This window comes from Rutidosis leptorrhynchoides, chromosome 4, assembly GCF_046630445.1.
Source record: "Rutidosis leptorrhynchoides isolate AG116_Rl617_1_P2 chromosome 4, CSIRO_AGI_Rlap_v1, whole genome shotgun sequence".
NCBI classification, from domain to species: domain Eukaryota; kingdom Viridiplantae; phylum Streptophyta; class Magnoliopsida; order Asterales; family Asteraceae; genus Rutidosis; species Rutidosis leptorrhynchoides.
The window spans coordinates 8,024,791-8,049,155 of NC_092336.1; positions in this window are offsets into that span (position 1 = coordinate 8,024,791).

Here is a 24,365-nt window from a genome sequence, read left to right on the forward strand (position 1 = left end):
GATTATGATGTCGAGGCGTGTGATGCGGATGTTGTTTGTTAGTGGTGATGATGGTATTATTGATGTTATTGATGGTGGTGCTGATTATGCTGCTGGTGTTTTCAACCTTCGCACCATGTTCTCCAAAGCCGTCACGCGAGCGCGAAGTTCGTTAACTTCTGCTAGTACACCGGGATGATTGGCGGTTGGAGCGAGCGAATGAACAAGATTTTTAATATGGGATAGTATATAATTGTGACGAGATACTCTAGAAATGAGAGAGAAAATGGTGTTTCGAATAGGTTCGCCGGTAAGTGCTTCAGGTTTATCGCCAAGAGGGCAATTTGGTGGATGGAATGGATCACCTTCTTCTTGTCTCCAGTGATTTAGTATATTACGAACCCATCCCCAATTCATCTAGAATAGATGATGGGAAATTGGTTGATCCATTCCGGTGACGCTGCTTTCGGAGCCCGAATGGAAATCCATATCGGCATAACTGTCGGAATCTGAAGAATTCGAACTAGATGCGGAATCCATCTTGTATAATGGGGAAAATGAATTTTTGGTATGGAATAGATTATAGGAGTTAGATTTGGTACTCTTCAATACATAATTTATATATGTATATATAATACCAAAATCCCGTAAATTACGGAGAATCTTTGAAAAGATATCAGTCAAAGTTCGCAATAACAGATATGCTAAGATAAGAATTCGTCTATACACTATCAATGCAGTAAATGCAGTAAAACGTGTCTAGACTTATGAATGATAAGCAGGTAATTTCCTAAGGATGATAAGCAGATGATTTCCGACTAGAAATGATAAGCAAAACTTTTGACATGTAGACACGGTCGAAGTCCAGACTCATTAATGCATCCTAACAACTACTAGTTAGACACACTAATGCAAGACCTGGTTCGCTACGACCACCGCTCTGATACCAACTGAAAGGACCCGTTCATATACATTATAAATGGTTCACAATAGTTAATTATATCGCGAGGTATTTGACCTCTATATGATACATTTTACAAACATTGCATTCGTTTTTAAAAGACAAACTTTCTTTACAACGAAAATTGACGGTATGCACACCATTTCATAATATATCCAACTATAATTGACTTAATAATAATCTTGATGAACTCAATGACTCGAATGCAACGTCTTTCAAAATATGCCATGAATGACTCCAAGTAATATCCTTAAAATGAGCTAATGCACAGCGGAAGATTTCTTTAATACCTGAGAATAAACATGCTTTAAAGTGTCAACCAAAAGGTTGGTGAGTTCATAGGTTTATCATAACAATCATTTCAATATATTAATAGACCATAAGATTTCCGTTTATAAATATATGTACACTCGCAAGTGTATAAAAGTATTCTATAAGTTGTAGGCACCCGGTAACAAGCCTTAACGTTCATGTTTTACCCTCTGAAGTACACCAGATCAGGTGTGTTTAAAATAACCTCGAAGTACTAAAGCATCCCATAGTCAGGATGGGGTTTGTCAGGTCCAATAGATCTATCTTTAGGATTCGCGCCTACCATACATAGACAAGTAGTTTAATGTTACCAAGCTAAGGGTATATTTCTGGTTTAAACCCACGTAGAATTAGTTTTAGTACTTGTGCCTATTTCGTAAAACATTTATAAAAACAGCGCATGTATTCTCAGTCCCAAAAATATATATAAAAGGGAGCAAATGAAACTCACTTTTGCCTTGAAGGTATTTAATTCGACTTGGTCTCCGATAGATATCACGAACCTAACCATATATATAATATATCAACATATTTTCTTTTTTAAGTAATCGTTACATATATATATATATACTATTAATACTTTTAATATTTTCTTAGTCCGTAGTTAGCAGTCCGATGTTAGTGGTCCACAATTAGTTGCTTAAATAAAATAAATAATGACCCCATCGTATTCGTATTGATCAGAATTAATCTCGACCCATGGTACCATGTTGTCAAATGACGTGTTGCGTACATAAAGTACCGTGTTGTCAAATGACGTGTTGCGTACAATCATGAGGTCTTATGATTAATCTTCTCGTGTTGTTTACGGGTGGTCCTGAAATATATAAAATCAAATCATAAGTAATTATATATAAAATATCATATTAATTAGAAAAGATATGATTAATTTACTTTTTCTCCAAATATTTTCGTAGCTAAACTAGCTTCGGATACCCAATATTGTTTTAGTCGTAGTTTCTTCATTACAACTCCGTTTTTGTTGGTTCAACTTGCCACTTCCTTGGATCGAGTCAAATTTTAAGAATATGAACTGAAAATACCTTAGTTTTTATTCAAAATCATAGGTTATAGGTCAAACTTTGGTGAAACTTATGGAAGTGATCATTTTCCATCATAAAAACAACATTTAATGATCATTTTTCTAAAAATACTTACACTTTGAGTTAAACCATGAAATTTTTATGTGTTAACATATTCATAAGAAATATCATTTTTCCAGAACATGAACTTCCAATTCAAAGTTCAAGATGGTTTTTAATTATCCAATCCAAAACAGCCCCCGGTTGCACTCTGACGACGTAGATTCAGTTTTTAAGATGTTCTTTGTAAAACCAAGTTATATCTTGTTAGGTTAGCATATAATTATGGTATATTACAGGTCTTGAAGTGTTTTAAAAGTCAAGTTAGAAGGATCTATTTAGTTTGCGAACAAGTTTGAAATTATTCAAACTATGTTCTTGTTGTTAAAATTTTATACCACAAAATAAGATAGCTATATGAATATGAATTGAATAAGATTATGAACAAGGTTACTACCTCAAGTTACTTGGACAAAGTTACTGCAAAAGATAAGAAATAATCTTGGAATCAAAGAGTGGTGGAGTTAGATCAAAAGGTTGGAAGTAAACTTCTTCAAATGGGTGGTTATTTTGATATGTTCTTGAAAGAGTTTTCTTATGGTGTTTAAGGCTTGTAATTGAAGCTAAATGATGGGAAAAATTCTTGGAGATGATCAAGTATGAAGTTAGGAGTATTTTGAGAGAGAAATGAGGGTGTAGGTATGAGAAAATGGAGTGAAGAAATGGTGTTCATTTATAAAAATGTTTTTAGTTTATAAAGAAAGAAAAGGATTCCTAATTTTGTTTTCTTACTAATAATTCATACTACTTGAAAAATCCTAGTTATCTCATATCTAGGGCAGTAATAATGTTGATTAGGATGTTGATTTGATGTGTATATACTAATAGTAAATACGTATAGAAGCTGGGTATGATACGGGTACATATACCCTAGATATACATATAGAAATCTTGAGGAAACGGAACGAGAATTCAAATATAGCTATCTTTTGTGAATATAATTATATTGTTTTATGTATTTAAGTCCTTAAAAAGTGATTAAATACTTTATATATACGATACGTGTATAAGCATTATATATTATAAGTATATATATCAAAGAATGTTACGTATAGTTATCGTTTTGAAAACTTAAGTTAGTAGTTTCAAAATATACTTATAACTCATTGTCATTAGTACACAATGAGATGTTAAACCATCCTTAGATCATGTTAAATATATATAGATACATATATATATACACAAACGTATAATTATCGTATGTTATATAGTTCGTGATATCATCGGTCATATTGGACGGTCAAACGTTGTGTAAAACTCTTTTCAAAAACACAAGTCTCAACAATTTGGATTGCTTATCATGTTGGTATGGTTTAATTTATGTAAATATTAATCTCATAAGTATAATTTGGTCGGAAAATTCCGGGTCATTACAATATTTTTTCCTCCGGAGCCTCTTCTTCTTCCGGTTCCTCTTCTTCCAGTTCCTCCTCTTCCGGTTTCTCTTCTTCTGGTTCCTCCTCTTCCGGTTCCTCTTCGGGAATTTGTGAATCTTCCCAATATATATTCGACTCCTCATTATTATTAGGTGAGTCGATGGGATTTGTACTAGAGGTAGACATCTATCACACAATATCAAACACATTAAGAGGTTAATATATCACATAATAATTACATGTTAATAATATATAGTTTCCAAAAAAATGTTAAGCAATCGTTTTTAAAGAAAACACGGTCGAAGTCCAGACTTACTAATGTATCCTAACAAACTCGATAAGACACACTAATTCAAATTTCTGGTTCTCTAAGACCAACACTCGGATACCAACTGAAATGTCCCGTTCATATCGATTATAAACGTTCCATATTAATTGATTTCGTTGCGAGGTTTTGACCTCTATATGAGACGTTTTTCAAAGACTGCATTTGATTTTAAAATAAACCATAACCTTTATTTTATCGACAAGGTTAAAAGGACATCACCTAGATTATCCAGAAATGATAATCTAAAAAATATCACACTTACACACTACCAATACATATTGGTTTACAATATTAATATGTTACAACAAAGTAAATCTCGAATGCAGTTTTAAACAATATTATACAAGCATGCTGACTCCAAATCTTGTCCACATATTAGCATGCAACAGCGAAAGCTCTTAATAATCACCTGAGAATAAACATGCTTTAAACGTCAACAAAAATGTTGGTGAGTTATAGGTTTAACCTATATATTTATCAAATCGTAATAATAGACCATAAGATTTCATATTTCAATATACATCCCATACATAGAGATAAAAATCATTCATATGGTGAACACCTGGTAACCGACATTAACAAGATTCATATAAGAATATTCCCATCATTCCGGGACATCCATCGAACATGATATAAAAACTCGAAGTACTAAAGCATCCGCTACAACGGATGGGGTTTGTTGGGCCCAATAGATCTATCTTTAGGATTCGCGTCAATTAGTAGACTGGTTTACTAATTCTTAGGTTACCAAGCAAAAGGGGCATATTCGGCTTCGATCATTCAACCATAGAAAGTAGTTTCATGTACTTGTGTCTATTTGTAAAATATTTATAAAGCTGCATGTATTCTCATCCCAAAAATATTAGATTTTAAAAGTGGGACTATAACTCACTTTCACAGATTTTTACTTCGTTGGGAAGTAAGACTTGGCCACTGGTCGATTCACGAACCTATAACAAATATGTACATATATATCAAAGTATGTTCAAAATATATTTACAACATTTTTAATACATTTTAATGTTTTAAGTTTATTAAGTCAGCTGTCATCGTTAGTAACCTATAACTAGTTGTCCACAGTTAGATGTACATAAATAAATTGATATATATTATCTTGAATCAATCCACGACCTCGTGTATACAAGTCTCAGGGTAGATCACAACTCAAAGTATATATAATATTTTGGAATCAACCTCAACCCTGTATAGCTAACTCCAACATTACTGCATATAGAGTGTCTATGGTTGTTCCGAAATATATATATAGATGGGTCGATATGATATGTCAAAACATTGTATTAGTGTCTATGGTATCCCAAGATTACATAATATATTAGAATACATGTATAATACAATATGAGTTAGCTAGGATATGATTAATATAGATTTGTTACCAATTTTCATGTAGCTACAACAAGCAAAATTATCCAATCTTGTTTTACCCATAACTTCTTCGTTTTAAATCCGTTTTGAGTGATTCAAGTTGCTATGGTTTCATATTGAACTTAAGTTTATGAATCTAAATATAAAAAGTATAAGTTTATAGTCGAAAATACAGGTTACAAGTCGTTTTTGTAAAGGTAGTCATTTCAGTCGAAAGAACGACGTCTAGATGACTATTTTGGAAAACATACTCCCACTTTGAGTTTAACCATGATTTTTGGATATAGTTTCATGTTCATAAGAAAAATCATTTTCCTAGAAGAACAAATTTTAAATCAAAGTTTATCATAGTTTTTAATTAACTAACCCAAAACAGCCCGCGGTGTTACTACGACGGCGTATATCCGATTTTACGGTGTTTTTCGTGTTTTTAGGTTTTAAATCATTAATTTAGCATAACATATAGATATAGAACATGTGTTTAGTTGATTTTAAAATTCAAATTAGAAGGATTAACTGTTTTTTGCGAACAAGTTTAGAGTTAACTAAACTATGTTCTAGTGATTACAAGTTTAAACCTTCGAATAAGGTAGTTTTATATATATGAATCGAATGATGTTATGAACATCATTACTATCTCAGGTTTTGTGGATAAACCTACTGGAAATGAGAAAAATAGATCTAGCTTCAAAAGATCCTTGGATGGCTTGAAAGTTCTTGAAGTAGAATCATGACACGAAAACAAGTTCAAGTATGATTTCCACTCGAAATAAGATTGTTAAAGTTATAGAAATTGAATCAAAGTTTGAATATGAGTATTACCTTGTATTAGAAAGATATCTTACTGTAAATAAGAAAGATTTCTTGAGGTTGGATGATCACTCAAAGTGGATTTGCAAGTTAGAAAGTAAGCTAGCAAACTTGGAAGTGTTGTTGATGTGTTCTTGAGTAGTTGTTTTATAACTTGGTTTATGTATAGATTTATGAACTAGATTGAGCTAGATTTTGATGAAGATGATGAAGAACACTTAGAACAATGGAATAACACTTGAGAGAGAGTAGTTTGATGCATATAAGTTGCAAAATGAAAGTGTTTGTGAGTGCCATCATTCACGTGAACTTAGTCTCCCCATATAGGCTCCATTAGTTTGTAATTTTGTGAGATATTTCATGCTAGATATTAAATGATGGTTCCCACATGGTTAGGTGACTCACATGGGCTCTGATCATTGGAGTGTATATACCAATAGTAAATACATTTAGAAGATGTGTATTGTACGAGTACAAATACGAGTGCATACGAGTAGAATTGTTGATGAAAATGAATGAGGATGTAATTGTAAGCATTTTTGTTAAGTAGAAGTACTTTGATAAGTGTCTTGAAGTCTTTCAAAAGTGTATGAATACATATTAAAACACTACATGTATATACATTTTAACTGAGTCGTTAAGTCATCGTTAGTCGTTACATGTAAGTGTTGTTTTGAAACCTTTAGGTTAACGATCTTGTTAAATGTTGTTAACCCATTGTTTATTATATCAAATGAGATGTTAAATTATTATATTATCATGATAATATGATGTATTAATATATCTTAATATGATATATATACATTTAAATGTCGTTACAACGATAATCGTTACATATATGTCTCGTTTCGAAACCCTTAAGTTAGTAGTCTTGTTTTTACATATGTAGTTCATTGTTAATATACTTAATGATATGCTTACCATATATATATATATATATATATATATATATATATATATATATATATATATATATATATATATATATATATATATATATATCATTATGTAGTTTTTACGAATTTGTAACATTCGTGAATCGCCGGTCAATTTGGGTGGTCAATTGTCTATATGAAACCTATTTCAATTAATCAAGTCTTAACAAGTTTGATTGCTTAACATGTTACAAACACTTAATCATGTAAATATCAAATTCATTTAATATATATAAACATGGAAAAGTTCGGGTTACTACAGTACCTACCCATTAAATAAATTTCGTCCCGAAATTTTAAGCAGTTGGAGGTGTTGACGTATCTTCTGGAAATAAGTGCGGGTATTTCTTCTTCATATGATCTTCTCGTTCCCAGGTAAACTCTAAGAGCATTTCATCGAACCTTAACAATTGGTATCTTGTTTTGCTTAAGTCTTTTAATCTCACGATCCATTATTTCGACGGGTTCTTCGATGAATTGAAGTTTTTCGTTGATTTGGATTTCGTCAAATGGAATAGTGAGATCTTCTTTAGCAAAATATTTCTTCAAATTCGAGACGTGGAAAGTGTTATGTACAGCCGCGAGTTGTTGAGGTAACTCAAGTCGGTAAGCTACTGGTCCAACACGATCAATAATCTTGAATGGTCCAATATACCTTGGATTTAATTTCTCTCGTTTACCAAATCGAACAATGCCTTTCTAAGGTGCAACTTTAAGCATGACTATCTCTCCAATTTCAAATTCTATATCTTTTCTTTTAATGTCAGCGTAGCTCTTTTGTCGACTTTGGGCGGTTTTCAACCGTTGTTGAATTTGGATGATCTTCTCGGTAGTTTCTTGTATTATCTCTGGACCCGTAATCTGTCTATCCCCCACTTCACTCTAACAAATCGGAGACCTGCACTTTCTACCATAAAGTGCTTCAAATGGCGCCATCTCAATGCTTGAATGGTAGCTGTTGTTGTAGGAAAATTCTGCTAACGGAAGGTGTCGATCCTAATTGTTTCCAAAATCAATAACACATGCTCGTAGCATGTATTCAAGCGTTTGTATCGTCCTTTTGCTCTGCCCATCAGTTTGTGGATGATAAACAGTACTCATGTCTAGACGAGTTCTTAATGCCTGCTGTAATGTCTGCCAGAATCTTGAAATAAATCTGCCATCCCTATCAGAGATAATAGAGATTGGTATTCCATGTCTGGAGACGACTTCCTTCAAATACAGTCGTGCTAACTTCTCCATCTTGTCATCTTCTCTTATTAGCAGGAAGTGTGCTGATTTGGTGAGACGATCAACTATTACCCAAATAGTATCAAAACCACTTGCAGTCCTTGGCAATTTAGTGATGAAATCTATGGTAATATTTTCCCATTTCCATTCCGGGATTTCGGGTTGTTGAAGTAGACCTGATGGTTTCTGATGCTCCGCTTTGACCTTAGAACACGTCAAACATTCTCCTACGTATTTAGCAACATCGGCTTTCATACCCGACCACCAAAAATGTTTCTTGAAATCCTTGTACATCTTCCCCGTTCCAGGATGTATTGAGTATCTGATTTTATGAGCTTCTCTAAGTACCATTTCTCTCATATCTCCAAATTTTGGTACCCAAATCCTTTCACCCCTATACCGGGTTCTGTCTTCCCGAATATTAAGATGCTTCTCCGATCTTTTGGGTATTTCATCCTTTAAATTTCCCTCTTTTAAAACTCCTTGTTGCGCCTCATTTATTTGAGTAGTAAGGTTAGTGCGAATCATTATATTCATAGCTTTTACTCGAATGGGTTCTCTGTCCTTTCTGCTCAAGGCGTCGGCTACCACATTTGCCTTCCCCAGGTGGTAACGAATCTCAAAGTCGTAATCATTCAACAATTCAATCCACCTGCGCTTCCTCATGTTCAATTGTTTCTGATTAAATATGTGTTGAAGACTTTTGTGGCCGGTATATATAATACTTTTGACCCCATATAAGTAGTGCCTCCAAGTATTTAATGCAAAAACAACCGCACCTAATTCTAAATCATGCGTCGTATAATTCTGCTCGTGAATCTTCAATTGTCTAGACGCATAAGCAATTACTTTCGTTCGTTGCATTAATACACAACCTAGACCTTGCTTTGAGGCGTCACAATATATCACAAAATCATCATTCCCTTCAGGTAATGACAATATAGGTACCGTAGTTAACTTTTTCTTCAACAATTGAAACGCTTTCTCTTGTTCATCTTTCCATTCAAATTTCTTCCCTTTATGCGTTAATGTAGTCAAGGGTTTTGCTATTTTAGAAAAATCTTGGATGAATCTTCTATAGTAACCAGCTAGTCCTAAAAATTGGCATATATGTTTCGGAGTTTTTGGGGTTTCCCACTTTTCAATGGTTTCAATCTTTGCTGGATCCACCTGAATACCTTCTTTTTTCACTATATGACCGAGGAATTGAACTTCTTCCAACCAAAATGCACACTTTGAAAACTTAGCGTACAGTTTTTCTTTCCTTAACAACTCTAGCACTTTTCTCAAATGTTCTTCGTGCTCTTGGTTATTCTTTGAGTAGATAAGTATGTCATCGATGAAAACAATGACAAACTTGTCAAGGTATGGTCCACACACTCGGTTCATGAGGTCCATGAACATAGCTGGTGTGTTAGTCAACCCAAACAGCATAACCATAAGCTCGTAATGACCGTAACGCGTCCTAAAAGCAGTTTTTGGAATATCATCCTCCTTCACCCGCATTTGATGATACCCAGAACGTAAATCAATCTTTGAATAAACCGACGAGCCTTGTAGTTGATCAAATAAGTCGTCGATTCTCGGTAGTGGGTAGTGGTTCTTGATGATAAGTTTGTTCAACTCTCGGTAGTCGATACATAACCTAAATGTACCATCCTTCTTCTTGACAAACAAAACAGGAGCTCCCCACGGTGATGTGCTTGGTCGAATGAAACCACGCTCTAAAAGTTCTTGTAATTGGCTCTGAAGTTCCTTCATTTCACTGGGTGCGAGTCTGTATGGAGCACGAGCTATTGGTGCAGCTCCTGGTACAAGGTCTATTTAAAATTCAACGGATCGGTGTGGAGGTAATCCCGGTAATTCTTTGGGAAATACATCGGGAAATTCTTTTGCGACGGGAACATCATTGATGTTCTTTTCTTCGGAATTGACTTTCTCGATGTGTGCTAGCACAGCATAGCAACCTTTTCTTATTAGTTTTTATGCCTTCAGGTTACTAATAAGATTCATCTTCGCGTTGCTCTTTTCTCCGTACACCATTAAGGGTTTTCCTTTTTCTCGTATAATGCGAATTGCATTTTTGTAACAAATGATCTCTGCTTTCACTTCTTTCAACCATTCCATATCGATTATCACATCAAAACTCCCTAACTCTACTGGTATCAAGTCAATCTTAAATGTTTCACTAACCAGTTTAATTTCGCGATTCCGACATATATTATCTGCTGTAATTAATTTACCGTTTGCTAATTCTAGTAAAAATTTATTATCCAAGGGCGTCGGCGAGCAACTTAGTTTAGCACAAAAATCTCTACTCATATAGCTTCTATCCACACCCGAATCAAATAAAACATAAGCAAGTTTATGGTCAATAAGAAACGTACCTGTAACAAGCTCCGGGTCTTTCTGCGCTTCTGCCATATTAATATTGAAAACACTTCCACGGCCCTGTCCATTAGTATTCCCCTGATTCGGGCAATTTCTACTAAAGTGGCCCGGTTTTCCACATCCAAAACAAACTATGGCGGTGTTATTTGTTCCGACATTATTTGTTCTTTTAGTTCTATTATGCATTGGTCCGTAGATCTCGTACTTCTTTGCTCTATGACCATTTCTTTTACACCTATTGCAAAATGTCGTGCAGAACCCCGGGTGATGCTCTTCACATCTTTGGCATGGCTGTTTTTGGTTTTTGTTGCCATTGTAGTTATTCAGATTGTTGTTGGGATTGTTATTATTGCTGTTGTTGTTGTTGTTATTGTTGTTGGGACGGTTATTGTAGTTATTGTTGGGACGTTTGTTGAAGTTGTTGTTGCGATTTATGTTGCGGTTGTTGGGATAGTTATTGCGATTGTAGTTGTGATTGTTGTTGTTATATTGGTGACTCTTGCCATTGGTTTCTTCCCACTTTCTCTTGACTTGTTTCATGTTAGCCTCTTCGGTCGTCTGCTCTTTAATCCTTCCTTCGATCTGGTTCACTAATTTGTGAGCCATTCGACTTGCCTTTTGTATGGAGGCGGACTCGTGTGAACTCACATCTTCTTGAATCCTTTCCGATAACCCTTTTACAAATGCGTCGATCTTCTCTTCTTTGTCTTCGAACGTTCTGGGACACAATAGGCACAATTCTGTGAATCATCGTTCGTACGTGGTGATATCAAAACATTGCGTTCGTAATCCTCTAAGCTCTACCTTGAGCTTATTGACCTCGTTTCTGGGATGATACTGCTCATTCATCAATTGCTTGAATGCTGACCACGGTAGTGCGTAAGCAGCATCTTGTCCTACCTGCTAGAGATAGGTATTCCACCATGTTAACGCCATACCTGTGAAGGTATGCGTATCGTACTTTACTTTGTCTTCTTCAGTACATTTACTTATGGCAAACGCCGATTCAACCTTCTCGGTCCACCGTTTCAATCCGATTGGACCCTCGGTTCCATCAAATTCCAAAGGTTTGCAGGCAGTGAATTCTTTGTAGGAGCATCCTACACGATTTCTTGTGAAATTTGTTCTACTGCTAGAACCAGAGTTATTGTTGTTATTTTGCATTGCGGCTTGTACTGCGGCTATGTTTGCAGCAAGGAAAACACGGAAGTCTTCCTCACTCATGTTCAAGTTCTGACGAGTCGTCGGTGCCATTTCCTTCAAAAATAGCCAAAAGAATTGAGTTAATCATATAGAATTTAAGAGTAGTCAATAGTATTTCGTAGCATAATATGAACTTATTTATAAAAGCTTTTTCTTCATATTAGCATTTTATAGTTTTAATTCGGGTAGTACCTGCCCGTTAAGTTCATACTTAATAGCTACTATACAATTCAACTACTACGCTTCTATATGAAAAACTTATTACAATAATATTTCGCGTTCGAACTTTTATACAATATTTTACAAACATACAATACCACTATTATACATATAGGATGAAATATAGCACATAATAACTTTGCTAATCGGCAGTTATAAAGGCAATTCTAGTTAATACGCAAGTTGTTCAGCAAAAGAAATAAAGACACGTAATTCATAAGTCCAGAAACAAGTCATGCATTCTGGTTTTACTAAAATGACTTCCCATCCTTGGTTATGTAGCAGATAACCATTATGACCGTTAGCTAGGCAGTATGTTGTAACGTCGTCAAAAGGACGAGGGTTTCGTAATGCCCAACAGCCCCGTAACAATTTAAAAACCTTGTTTCTCACCTCAACTACCGAGTCCATCACTTGTGGGAATGTTTTATTTAAAAGTTGCAACCCAATGTTCTTTTTCTCAATTTGATGAGAAGGGAACATTATTAACCTGTAAGCATAACATGCTTCTTTATGTTACATTTAGAAGCTCTTTCTAAAGAACGGAGTCCTATGTTGGGATATGTTAAGTCAAAATAGGTTCGTAACCCGTAGCGTAAAATTGCATCTGGATTTCCCGCACTAAATGCCTTAAAGAAAACTTGGCGTAACTTAAAGTCTCCCCAATGTGATATACCCCATCTTTCAAAGGAAATCCTTTTATATACTAAGGCATGCCTGGAATATCTTTCAAACGTTTGACAAACTAATTTTGCCGTAATTAATTGTGCTGATGAATTCTGCCCGACTCTAGACAAGATTTCATCAATCATATCTCCTGGTAGGTCTTCTAAAATTTTTGGTTGTCTATCCTTAACGTCCATTTTGTGTTTTTATACTGTAAAATAGACAAGGATTAGATTCGTAAAAGATAATTAACAAACAATACAAGCAATTTTTACATAGAACATAAAAGTACAAGCACACTACAATACATATAATACACAACATGATTGCAACCCTCTAATCTGAATCACTGGTTTCCTCTTCTTCGGACTTGGTTCGTTTCCTAATTTTCTAGGGATATATGGTGTTCCTCTAATACGAGCCGTCGTTTTCCACAATGGTTTAGAAAAACCTGGTGGTAGAGGTTCCCACGTTATTGTTACAATTTGGGAGATACGGATGTTGCCAATACATATAAAGTTCATCGGGGTTGGAATCAGGTTTCTCTATTTTTATACCTTTTCCCTTATTATTTTCTTTTGCTTTATTAAATTGGGTCGAGGTAATTTCTATAACATCATTGGAATCCTCATCGGGATCCGATTCATCGGAAAATTGGTAATCTTCCCAATATTTTGCTTCCTCGGCGGAAACACCATTGACCATTATTAACTTTGGTCCGCTGGTTGAGGAGTTTCTTTTATTTAATCGATTTACTGTAGGTATCAATATTTCTTCCTCCGGAACCTCTTCTTCTTCCGGTTCCTCTTCTTCCAGTTCCTCCTCTTCCGGTTTCTCTTCTTCTGGTTCCTCCTCTTCCGGTTCCTCTTCGGGAATTTGTGAATCTTCCCAATATATATTTGACTCTTCATTATTATTAGGTGAGTCGATGGGATTTGTACTAGAGGTAGACATCTATCACACAATATCAAACACATTAAGAGGTTAATATATCACATAATAATTACATGTTAATAATATATAGTTTCCAAAAAAATGTTAAGCAATCGTTTTTAAAGAAAACACGGTCGAAGTCCAGACTTACTAATGTATCCTAACAAACTCGATAATACACACTAATGCAAATTTCTGGTTCTCTGAGACCAACGCTCGGATACCAACTGAAATGTCCCGTTCATATCGATTATAAACGTTCCATATTAATTGATTTCGTTGCGAGATTTTGACCTCTATATGAGACGTTTTTCAAAGACTGCATTTCATTTTTAAAACAAACCATAACCTTTATTTTATCGACAAGGTTAAAAGGACATCACCTAGATTATCCAGAAATTATAATCTAAAAAATATCACACTTACACACTACCAATACATATTGGTTTACAATATTAATATGTTACAACAAAGTAAATCTCGAATGCAGTTTTAAACAATATTATACAAGCATGCTGACTCCAAATCTTGTCCATATATTAGCATGCAATAGCGAAAGCTCTTAATAATCACCTGAGAATAAACATGCTTTAAACGTCAACAAAAATGTTGGTGAATTATAGGTTTAACCTATATATTTATCAAATCGTAATAATAGACCACAAGGTTTCATATTTCAATATACATCCCATACATAGAGATAAAAATCATTCATATGGTGAACACCTGGTAACCGACATTAACAAGATGCATATAAGAATATCCCCATCATTCCGGGACATCCATCGGACATGATATAAAAACTCGAAGTACTAAAGCATCCGCTACAACGGATGGGGTTTGTTGGGCCCAATAGATCTATCTTTAGGATTCGCGTCAATTAGTAGACTGGTTTACTAATTCTTAGGTTACCAAGCAAAAGGGGCATATTCGGCTTCGATCATTCAACCATAGAAAGTAGTTTCATGTACTTGTGTCTATTTTGTAAAATATTTATAAAGCTGCATGTATTCTCATCCCAAAAATATTAGATTTTAAAAGTGGGACTATAACTCACTTTCACAGATTTTTACTTTGTCGGGAAGTAAGACTTGGCCACTGGTCGATTCACGAACCTATAACAAATATGTACATATATATCAAAGTATGTTCAAAATATGTTTACAATATTTTTAATACATTTTAATGTTTTAAGTTTATTAAGTCAGCTGTCCTCGTTAGTAACCTATAACTAGTTGTCCACAGTTAGATGTACAGAAATAAATCGATATATATATTATCTTGAATCAATCCACGACCTCGTGTATACAAGTCTCAGGCTAGATCACAACTCAAAGTATATATAATATTTTGGAATCAACATCAACCTTGTATAGCTAACTCCAACATTACTGCATATAGAGTGTCTATGGTTGTTCCGAAATATATATATATATATGGGTCGATATGATATGTCAAAACATTGTATTCGTGTCTATGGTATCCCAAGATTACATAATATATTAGAATACATGTATAATATAATATGAGTTAGCTAGGATATGATTAATATAGATTTGTTACCAATTTTCACGTAGCTACAATAAGCAAAATTATCCAATCTTGTTTTACCCATAACTTCTTCGTTTTAAATCCGTTTTGAGTGATTCAAGTTTCTATGGTTTCATATTGAACTTAAGTTTATGAATCTAAACAGAAAAAGTATAAGTTTATAGTCAAAAATACAGGTTACATGTGATGCCCCGTACAAAAACATCGTGTACGAATCATCAACAACAGGATCATTACAAGGTTAAGTACTATATGCTGTTTCAAAAGAAGTTGCATTCACGATAAAAAAGATGACGTCATAACCGACATTAATTGTTTTACACCAACAGTATGCTTCTACGAATAGCAAGCATGAATAAATGTATGTGACTCTTAGGTCGTTACAAAACATAGTTTCAAATGTATTAAAGTTTGAATGCAAGATAAACAGTTCATGCGGTGATAATCACTAGAGCAGCGGGTGTCTACGGCAAGACTAGTACACAGCGGAAACAACCTTAAGAACCTGAGAAAAACATTCTTAAAAACGTCAACACAAAGGTTGGTGAGCTATAGTTTAAGTATAACAGTATGTAAGGTAGGCCACGAGATTTCAGTGCTACAAAGAGCATTTCAAAACAGTAAGATAAAGTATATGTTAACCGTGGGCACTTGGTAACTAACTTAACGTTTATACCCCCTGAAAGTACACTTGGCAAGTGCGTATGTTTACGAAGTATTAGACACTCGTTAAATGCTAGCGCTACTAGCCCGAGTGGGGATGTCAAACCCTATGGATCCATATCTAAGATTCGCATTCACCGGTTCAAAAACCAATGACTAAACGTTACCGAGCTAAAGGGAATGTTTCTGCCGTTATATAACCCACACATATATAAAGTTTAAGTACTTGTGCCTAGTATGTAAAACATAAAATCCGCATGTATTCTCAGTTCCCAAAATAAGTTAAAGTAAAAAGGGAATGCTATAACTCACAATGATAAAGTGGCGGTAAAGTATGACTCGGAAAGTAAGCAAGTATGTAGATCTGAAAAGTCCTCAACCTAAGTCAAATAGTACTAAGTCAGTAAATTTTCCGAATAGGTTTTAAAAGTATGTAAATAAGGTCTTAAGGGTCATCATCATTCATCATTAAACAAAAGGTGTAAAGTAAGTTTCGTTCATGAAAAGAGTTTAAAACAAAGGCTGAGTTCGGTCAGTCACCACGGCCTCTATACCTACTGAAATAAGGTGATACCAGTGGTCATGGCTCCGTATATGAGTCCTTTAGTTGTGGTAAAAATTACAGAAGTAAACTCGTCTTCGTTTGACCGTGGCGACGGTCTAAGTGCGAGTAGGTCAGAATTTTCAGCACAACGTTAAATGGACATAGTGACGATCGGAGGGCCATAAATCCTAAACCGTAACTCGGATTAAGACGAGTCCTATATGAAAAGTTATCTAATCGAATAGAGCTATCTGAAAATAGTAGTTACAGTAGCCCAGGTCGTACGGGTCAGACACAGACACAGTAAAACAGTAGGGTCAGTAGGTTCCGGTGGTTCTTGGTGTTCGATGCTTATCATGGTTCTCATCCTTGATGCATATAGCTTCAAGTGTACAACTCGTTGATGTGTTTGCATCATTTTCACCAAGGTTTGACCATCATAACCCAAGTGTAAGTCTAAGACATGAAGCACAACTCACTTAAGTGTTGCAAGTGTTTTGATGAACCAAGGTTACATCAAAGTCTTAGATCTAGCACATACATGAACTTTAAAACTAATAATAAGTTACAAACTTGAAAGTGAACTTATGAAATCAAGATCTTAAGTTGTAAAACATAGTTCTTAGTTAGATCTTGAAGATCCTGGACCCAAAAGTCTAGATCTAACATAAGTGTACAAAGTTATAGTTAAAGAAAGCTTACTTATGTGTTCTTGAATTTTCAAAGTTAACTTTTAGTTCAAGATTAATGAGATCAAAGTTAACTAGTAACACTTGACCAATAACAACCAACAAACATGAAATTAAAGTGCATAATATGAAGAAATAAACTAAGTAAACAAGTAACTAGTTCATGGGTTGTTCATACTTTAAAGATTCAAACCAAAGTTTGATCTTTAAGAAAGTAAACTTTAAAGTTTACTAACATGAATTACAAGTATGCTTTCACAACACATGAACTTAAATCTTTTTAAAGCATTATATGAAGAACATAAACTAAAGAGTTTTGTTCTTGTATGTCTTGTAAGAACAAGATAAATGAAGAATGAGACTAGTAACTTTGATTCTTGAAAACATGTAAGTAATAACTACAAGTAAGTAACAACTACAACAAGTAACAAAACAATAATCAAAGAACAAGTGATGATGATGATTAAGGGGTGTTAGTATTCGGTTTTTAGACAAGAAAAAGAGAAGAAGATTGTTCATAATACTTACAAGTCTATGAGAGAAAATGAGAGAAAAAGTATGCAAGTAAAAGTGTGTATGTGAGAAATGAGGATGCAAGTGAACAAGTAATGTAAAAAAAAGATTTGAACTCCCCTCATGGCCATATGGCCTACGGTTTTTAGCAGAAAAAAAGGGGGGAGGGATTAATTCAATGGTTACTTGCATGAAAAAGCTTAAAAGATGGATATTAGAGGTAGTTTTATGGGAAAGGTGTGGTAACTAGATTCCAATGGGACTTAAACCAACTAGTTATAACTTAATGATGCTACTTACATGAAAGAATGGGCTAAGTAATCCATTTAAGAAGTAGGGTGGGCTTCATAGGTCCATTAACATTAATTAAAGCCCAAGTTTAAGTATTTAACAACTTAAGTCCAACAAAGCCCAAGTAATTAACTAGAAACCTTAGTTAATTAAAATGATTAATAAAATTTAATCATGAATGTAAATAATACTCGAAAATATTATTCATGTAAGTTTCGTGTGTCACAAAGACGTTTCGGGCAATTAAAGTCAAGTACGGGCAATCATGGCAACATGTAAATGTAATAACATATATTCGTTTAATCGCACGCATTAATAATAACAATTATTAATAAAATAACGTTGGAAAATCCAGGGTCGTTACATTACCCACCTTTTAAAGAAAATTTCGTCTCGAAATTTAAGCTGAGGTAGATGGAGGAGTCGGGAAAAGGTGAGGATATTTCTGCATCATTTGATCCTATTCGTTCCTAAGTAAACTCAGGTCCTCGTTTGGCATTCCATCGTACTCGGACGATCGGAATCTTTTTGCGTTTCAAAGTTTTGATCTCACGATCCATAATTTCAACAGGTTCCTCCACAAAGTGGAGTTTGTCATCAATCGTAAGTTCCTCAAGTGGTATGATAAGTTCTGGTGCAACAAGACACTTCTTCAAGTTTAACACGTGGAAGGTAGGATGAACTGAGCTCAATTGTGCTGGTAGATCCAAACGGTAAGCAACGGGTCCAACACGTTCCAAGATTTCAAAAGGACCAATGTATCGTGGGTTTAACTTTCCACGTTTTCCAAAACGGATCACACCTTTCCAAGGTGCAACCTTCAACATTACACGGTCGCCCACGTTGAATTCAAAGTCTTTACGTTTACGGTCTGCATAACTCTTTTGACGATCGCGGGCAGTCTTAAGTCTAGCTTGAATCTGAGCAATCTTCTCCGTCGTTTCATGGACTACCTCGGGTCCGCTGATTTGCTTTTCTTCTACTTCGGCCCAACAAATAGGAGATCGGCACTTGCGGCCATACAATGCTTCGAAAGGTGCAGCATTAATGCTTGAGTGATAACTGTTGTTGTATGAGAATTCGGCTAACGGCAAATGCCTTTCCCAGGCCTTTCCAAAATCGATGACACATGCACGCAACATGTCTTCCAAGGTCTGAATCGTTCGTTCACTTTGCCCGTCGGTCTGTGGATGATAAGCAGTACTCATGTCAAGATGAGTTCCCATGGCTTCTTGCAACGAACGCCAGAATCTAGAAGCAAAACGGGGATCGCGATCTGAGATGATCGATAAAGGTACACCATGACGAGATACAACCTCTTTGATGTATAATTGAGCAACTCTTTCCATTGTATCGGTTTCCTTCATCGCTAGGAAGTGTGCAGATTTGGTAAGGCGGTCAACAATAACCCAAATAGTATCGTATCCGCCCAACGTCTTCGGTAGCTTAGTAATGAAATCCATTGTGATCCTTTCCCACTTCCATTGCGGGATTTCCGGCTGTTGAAGTAAACCAGAAGGTCTCTGATGCTCGGCCTTAACCTTCGAGCAAGTTTAACACTTACCAACATAAGTCGCAACGTCCTTCTTAAGATTCGGCCACCAATACTGTTCTTTAAGGTCGCGGTACATTTTGTCCGCTCCAGGATGAATCGAATATCTCAATTTGTGGGCTTCATCAAGTATAAGGTTCCGTAGATCTCCATAAAGAGGTACCCAAATTCTTCCGGCATAACATCGGAGTCCAGACTCCTTAACCTCGAATCGAGAGACAAGTATGTTCAAAGTTCAGGAGATATATTCTCCTCCTTGAGAGCCTCATCTTGGGCTACTCTGATCTGGATGTTGAGGTTCGAATGGATGGTGATGTTCAGAGCCCTAACACGAAGAGGTGTCGTCCTCTCCTTTCGGCTTAAAGCGTCAGCTACAACATTGGCCTTGCCAGGATGATAACGAAGTTCACAATCGTAGTCGTTGAGCGTCTCGATCCATCGACGCTGTCTCATATTCAATTACTTCTGATCGAAGATGTGTTGGAGACTCTTGTGATCGGTGAAAATAGTGCTCTTAGTTCCATACATATAGTGTCTCCACAATTTAAGCGCAAAGACAACGGCTCCAAGTTCGAGATCGTGAGTAGTATAGTTCTGCTCGTGAATCTTCAGTTGGCGAGAGGCATAGGCAATAACTTTTGATCGTTGCATCAGTACACAACCAAAACCACTCTTCGATGCATCACAATAAACAACAAAGTCGTCACTGCCCTCAGGAAGTGATAGGATAGGTGCGGTGGTTAACTTCTTCTTTAATGTTTGAAATGCTGATTCGTGTGCGGGTTCCCAAATGAACTTCTTGCCCTTGTGAGTCAGCGCGGTCAAAGGACGCGCAATCAGAGAAAATCCTTCGATAAACCTTCGGTAGTAACCGGCGAGACCTAGGAATTGGCAAATATGAGTCGGAGTAGTGGGGGTCTCCCACTTGCTGATGGCTTCAATCTTGGCGGGATCAACTTTGATACCCTGGTCGCTCACAACATGACCCAGAAACTGGACTTCCTTCAACCAAAATTCACACTTGGAGAATTTGGCGTAAAGTTGCTCTTGCCTCAAGAGTTCAAGTACTAGTCGGAGGTGTTGCTCATGCTCTTCTTCGCTCTTAGAGTAGATGAGGATATCATCTATGAAGACGATAACAAACTTATCCAAGTACGGCTTGCAGACACGATTCATGAGATCCATGAACACGGCAGGTGCATTGGTTAATCTGAATGGCATCACGAGAAACTCTTAATGACCATAACGGGTTCTGAATGCAGTTTTCATCACGTCACTTTCTTTCACCCTCAACTGGTGATAGCCGGATCGCAAATCGATCTTGGAGTAAATGCTCGATCCTTGTAGTTGGTTAAAAAGATCGTCAATGCGGGGAAGTGGATACCGATTCTTGATAGTCAATTTGTTGAGTTCACGGTAGTCGATACACATACGGAAGGATCCATCCTTCTTCTTCACAAATAGAATAGGTGCGCCCCAAGGCGAGAAACTTGGTTGGATAAATCCACGGTCAAGTAGTTCTTGTAGTTGACTATGTAATTCTTGCATCTCAGAAGGTGCGAGTCTATAAGGTGCGCAAGCTACAGGTGTAGCTCCTGGCACTAAATCGATTTGAAACTCTACTGCTCTCGGCGGTGGTAGTCCAGGCAATTCTTCAGGGAAGACATCAGAAAATTCGTTCACAACTCGAACATCGTTCACGCTCTTCACCTCAGTTTCTATCATTTTTACATGCGCTAGGACAGCAAGACGTCCCTTTTTCATAATCTTTTGCAATTTCACGCAACTAATGAGGTTCAGCTTCGAGGTACATCTCTCCCCGCAGATGATCAGTGGCTCACCTTCTCCTTGTGGTATACGAAGAGCTTTATCTCCATAGATAATATCAGCCCTTATCTTGCTCAACCAATCCATACCAACGATCACGTCAAAACTTCCCAATTTGATAGGTATCAAATCGATTTCAAAATCTGCACCAGCTATGTTGATAATAGCTCCTCGATTAATGTGGTCAACTTTCTCAAGTTTACCGTTGGCGACCTCGACAAGCATACTCTCTTTTAATGGGACTAATGATCAATTAATCTTATCACAAAAATGTCTACATACATAACTTCTATCTGCACCAGTATCAAACAAGACAGAAGCTAAAAGATTGTTGATAGTGAATATACCTGTCACCAAGTCGGGGTTTTCTCGGGCGTCCCTTGCATTAACATTGAAAGCTCTACCACGGGGTGGTCCGCCGTCTTTTCTTTTGTTGGGGAACGCATTTCTGAAATGGCCCATCTGTCCGCATTCATAGCACTTTTTAGGTCCATTGGTGTTCGGCTTCCCATTCAAAGTGGTGACCTTGCAGTCTTTCCCGATATGCCCAGTCCGTTGGCACTTCTCACAGACAACATTGCAATACCCAGTGTGGTGTTTGTAGCACCGCTTGCATTGTGGTAAGGTTCCTTTATAGTTCGGGTTCGTGTTGGTGTTGTTGTTGGGGTTGGGGTTTCCACCGTTGTTGTTTCCCCTGAAACCCTCATGTCGTTTCGCCGGGTTTTGATCATAGTTCCTTCCCCTATTGTTGTTGTTGTTGTGGTTATCCCATTTGCACTTCTCGCTAGTACCTGCTTCAGATTTAGTTTTCTCCGGTTCATCGATGGTTATTTGATTCATTAAAGTATGCGCCATGCGCATCCCTTCTGGGACATTTGGTGGCTTGGACGAGGTAACGTTTCCCTTGATGGAATTAGGGAGTCCCCAGAAGTATCTCTCCATACGCTTGAATTCCGGGGTGACCATTGTTGGACACATCAGGGCTAGTTCCAAAAATCTCCTGTTGTAACCATCAAGGTCGTTCCCAACGGCCTTTAACTGCATGAATTCCATTTCCATCTTTTGTATCTCGGTTCTCGGACAATACTCCTCAATCATGGCACACTTAAATTCTTCCCATGGCGTAGCATACGCCTCATCAGTGCCTTGTGCCTGTGCCATTGTGTTCCACCACGTGAGCGCGCCGTCAGACAGCGTGCAAGAAACAAATTTGGTTTTGCTGTCCTCTGAACAGTTGCTAACTCGGAATACTGATTCTAGCTTTTCGAACCATCTAGTGAGACCAACCGGTCCCTCGGTGCCGCTGAAGTTATGTGGTTTACAGCTCTAGAATTCCTTGTAAGTACACCCATTTCGAATGGGTTGAATAACCGGTGGTGGTGGCGGTGGCGGTAGAGCTTGGGGTTGCATTTCCGCAATGGCCGCGGCTACCCTTTCGGCAATCATCTCTTCGATTTGGGCGGTGGTAGGTGTTGATCGTCCATTGGCCATGGTGTTCTAAACAAAAATTTTGACTCAAGTCAAAATCCAGCATTCAACATATAATAATACAGTATATGTAACCAACATGGAATCAATACATCACATGTTTATTAAGTAACGCATCTAGGTACAAGTACCACAGAATCATCATACAGTAATGTATATAGAACATCGTGCAAGAATTAAATAACGCAAAGTTCCATTCATTAATAATAATAAGTTTCATACATCAGAATAAGTTCGTACAATACATAAGTGAAACATAAAACTACAACTAGATTACATAATGAAATCTAAATACAAAAGTCCTACGGTGGTGGTGGGTGTACGATTTCCATAACATGGGCCATCTGGTCCTCTAGCTCAGCAACTCGAGCTCGGAGGATCTCCACCTCCCTTGTCAATTCCTCGACAGTGGGAGATGGTGGGGCAGGTGGTGCCGGCTGTGCAGGTGGTGCCGGTGGTGCGGATGGTGCTGGTGGAGCGGGTGGTGCAGACATTACATAACGGGGTGCAGATGTTCCGGCTCCAGAAATAGTCAGTATGTAACGGGGTGCCTTACGCACTTGTGGGTCGGCAGGGTACGGCACAAGCCGCTTACGAGCAGTAACCCTACGACGCCGACCAAATGCGTCTGTGAAAGCACGACCTCCATTCACCCCTGAAATGACGGTGCCATCAAAACGGTACCGCTTCTTTGGCGGGGTGGAGGGTGCCTGTATAGGTACATCAGCAGGGTCCTCATCATCACTGGAGTCATCTGAGGAGGTGTCGTCAGATGAAGCATCAGTGGATGACGGGTCGTCCGAATCATGTGGTGGCTGTACGGGTGGCTGAACTGGCCGTCCTTGAGCAGCCATCATCTGTCTGTACCTAGTGGGTATGATCAGAATGAGACGTCCATCAGGGGCGCGTCGGCACCAATGGCGATACCGGTTACGGAAAGGACCTTCCCCGAACTCCGCGGGAATCACAATCTCACCGGAGCGGGGCTGTGATCCTGAGGGTCCGGGGGCAGATGGAGCTGGAATCTCCGAAGGGTCCTGGGCTCCGCTATAAGTAACCACTAGGGCAGGAGCCTGGCTGCTAGTCCCGGAAGATGAAGCGCCGGGGTCACTAGTAGGCAACGGGATCGGTGTGTCGGCAGCAGCAGTAGGTGGGGTGGCTGACGAGTCTGAACTGTCCAAAATGATAGCAGGTGGAGTATCCGACATCTGAACAAGGAAAAATAAATTTTTCCATGTCAGTAAGTCATAAAGCAAGCACGTATTAGGCCAACAGTTTAAATCATGTATAACAATAAGTAGCATGGAAATAACGACAAGTATCATGCAATCGAAAGCAGATAATAGCATGCAGTAGTGAAATTATGTAATAGCATACGG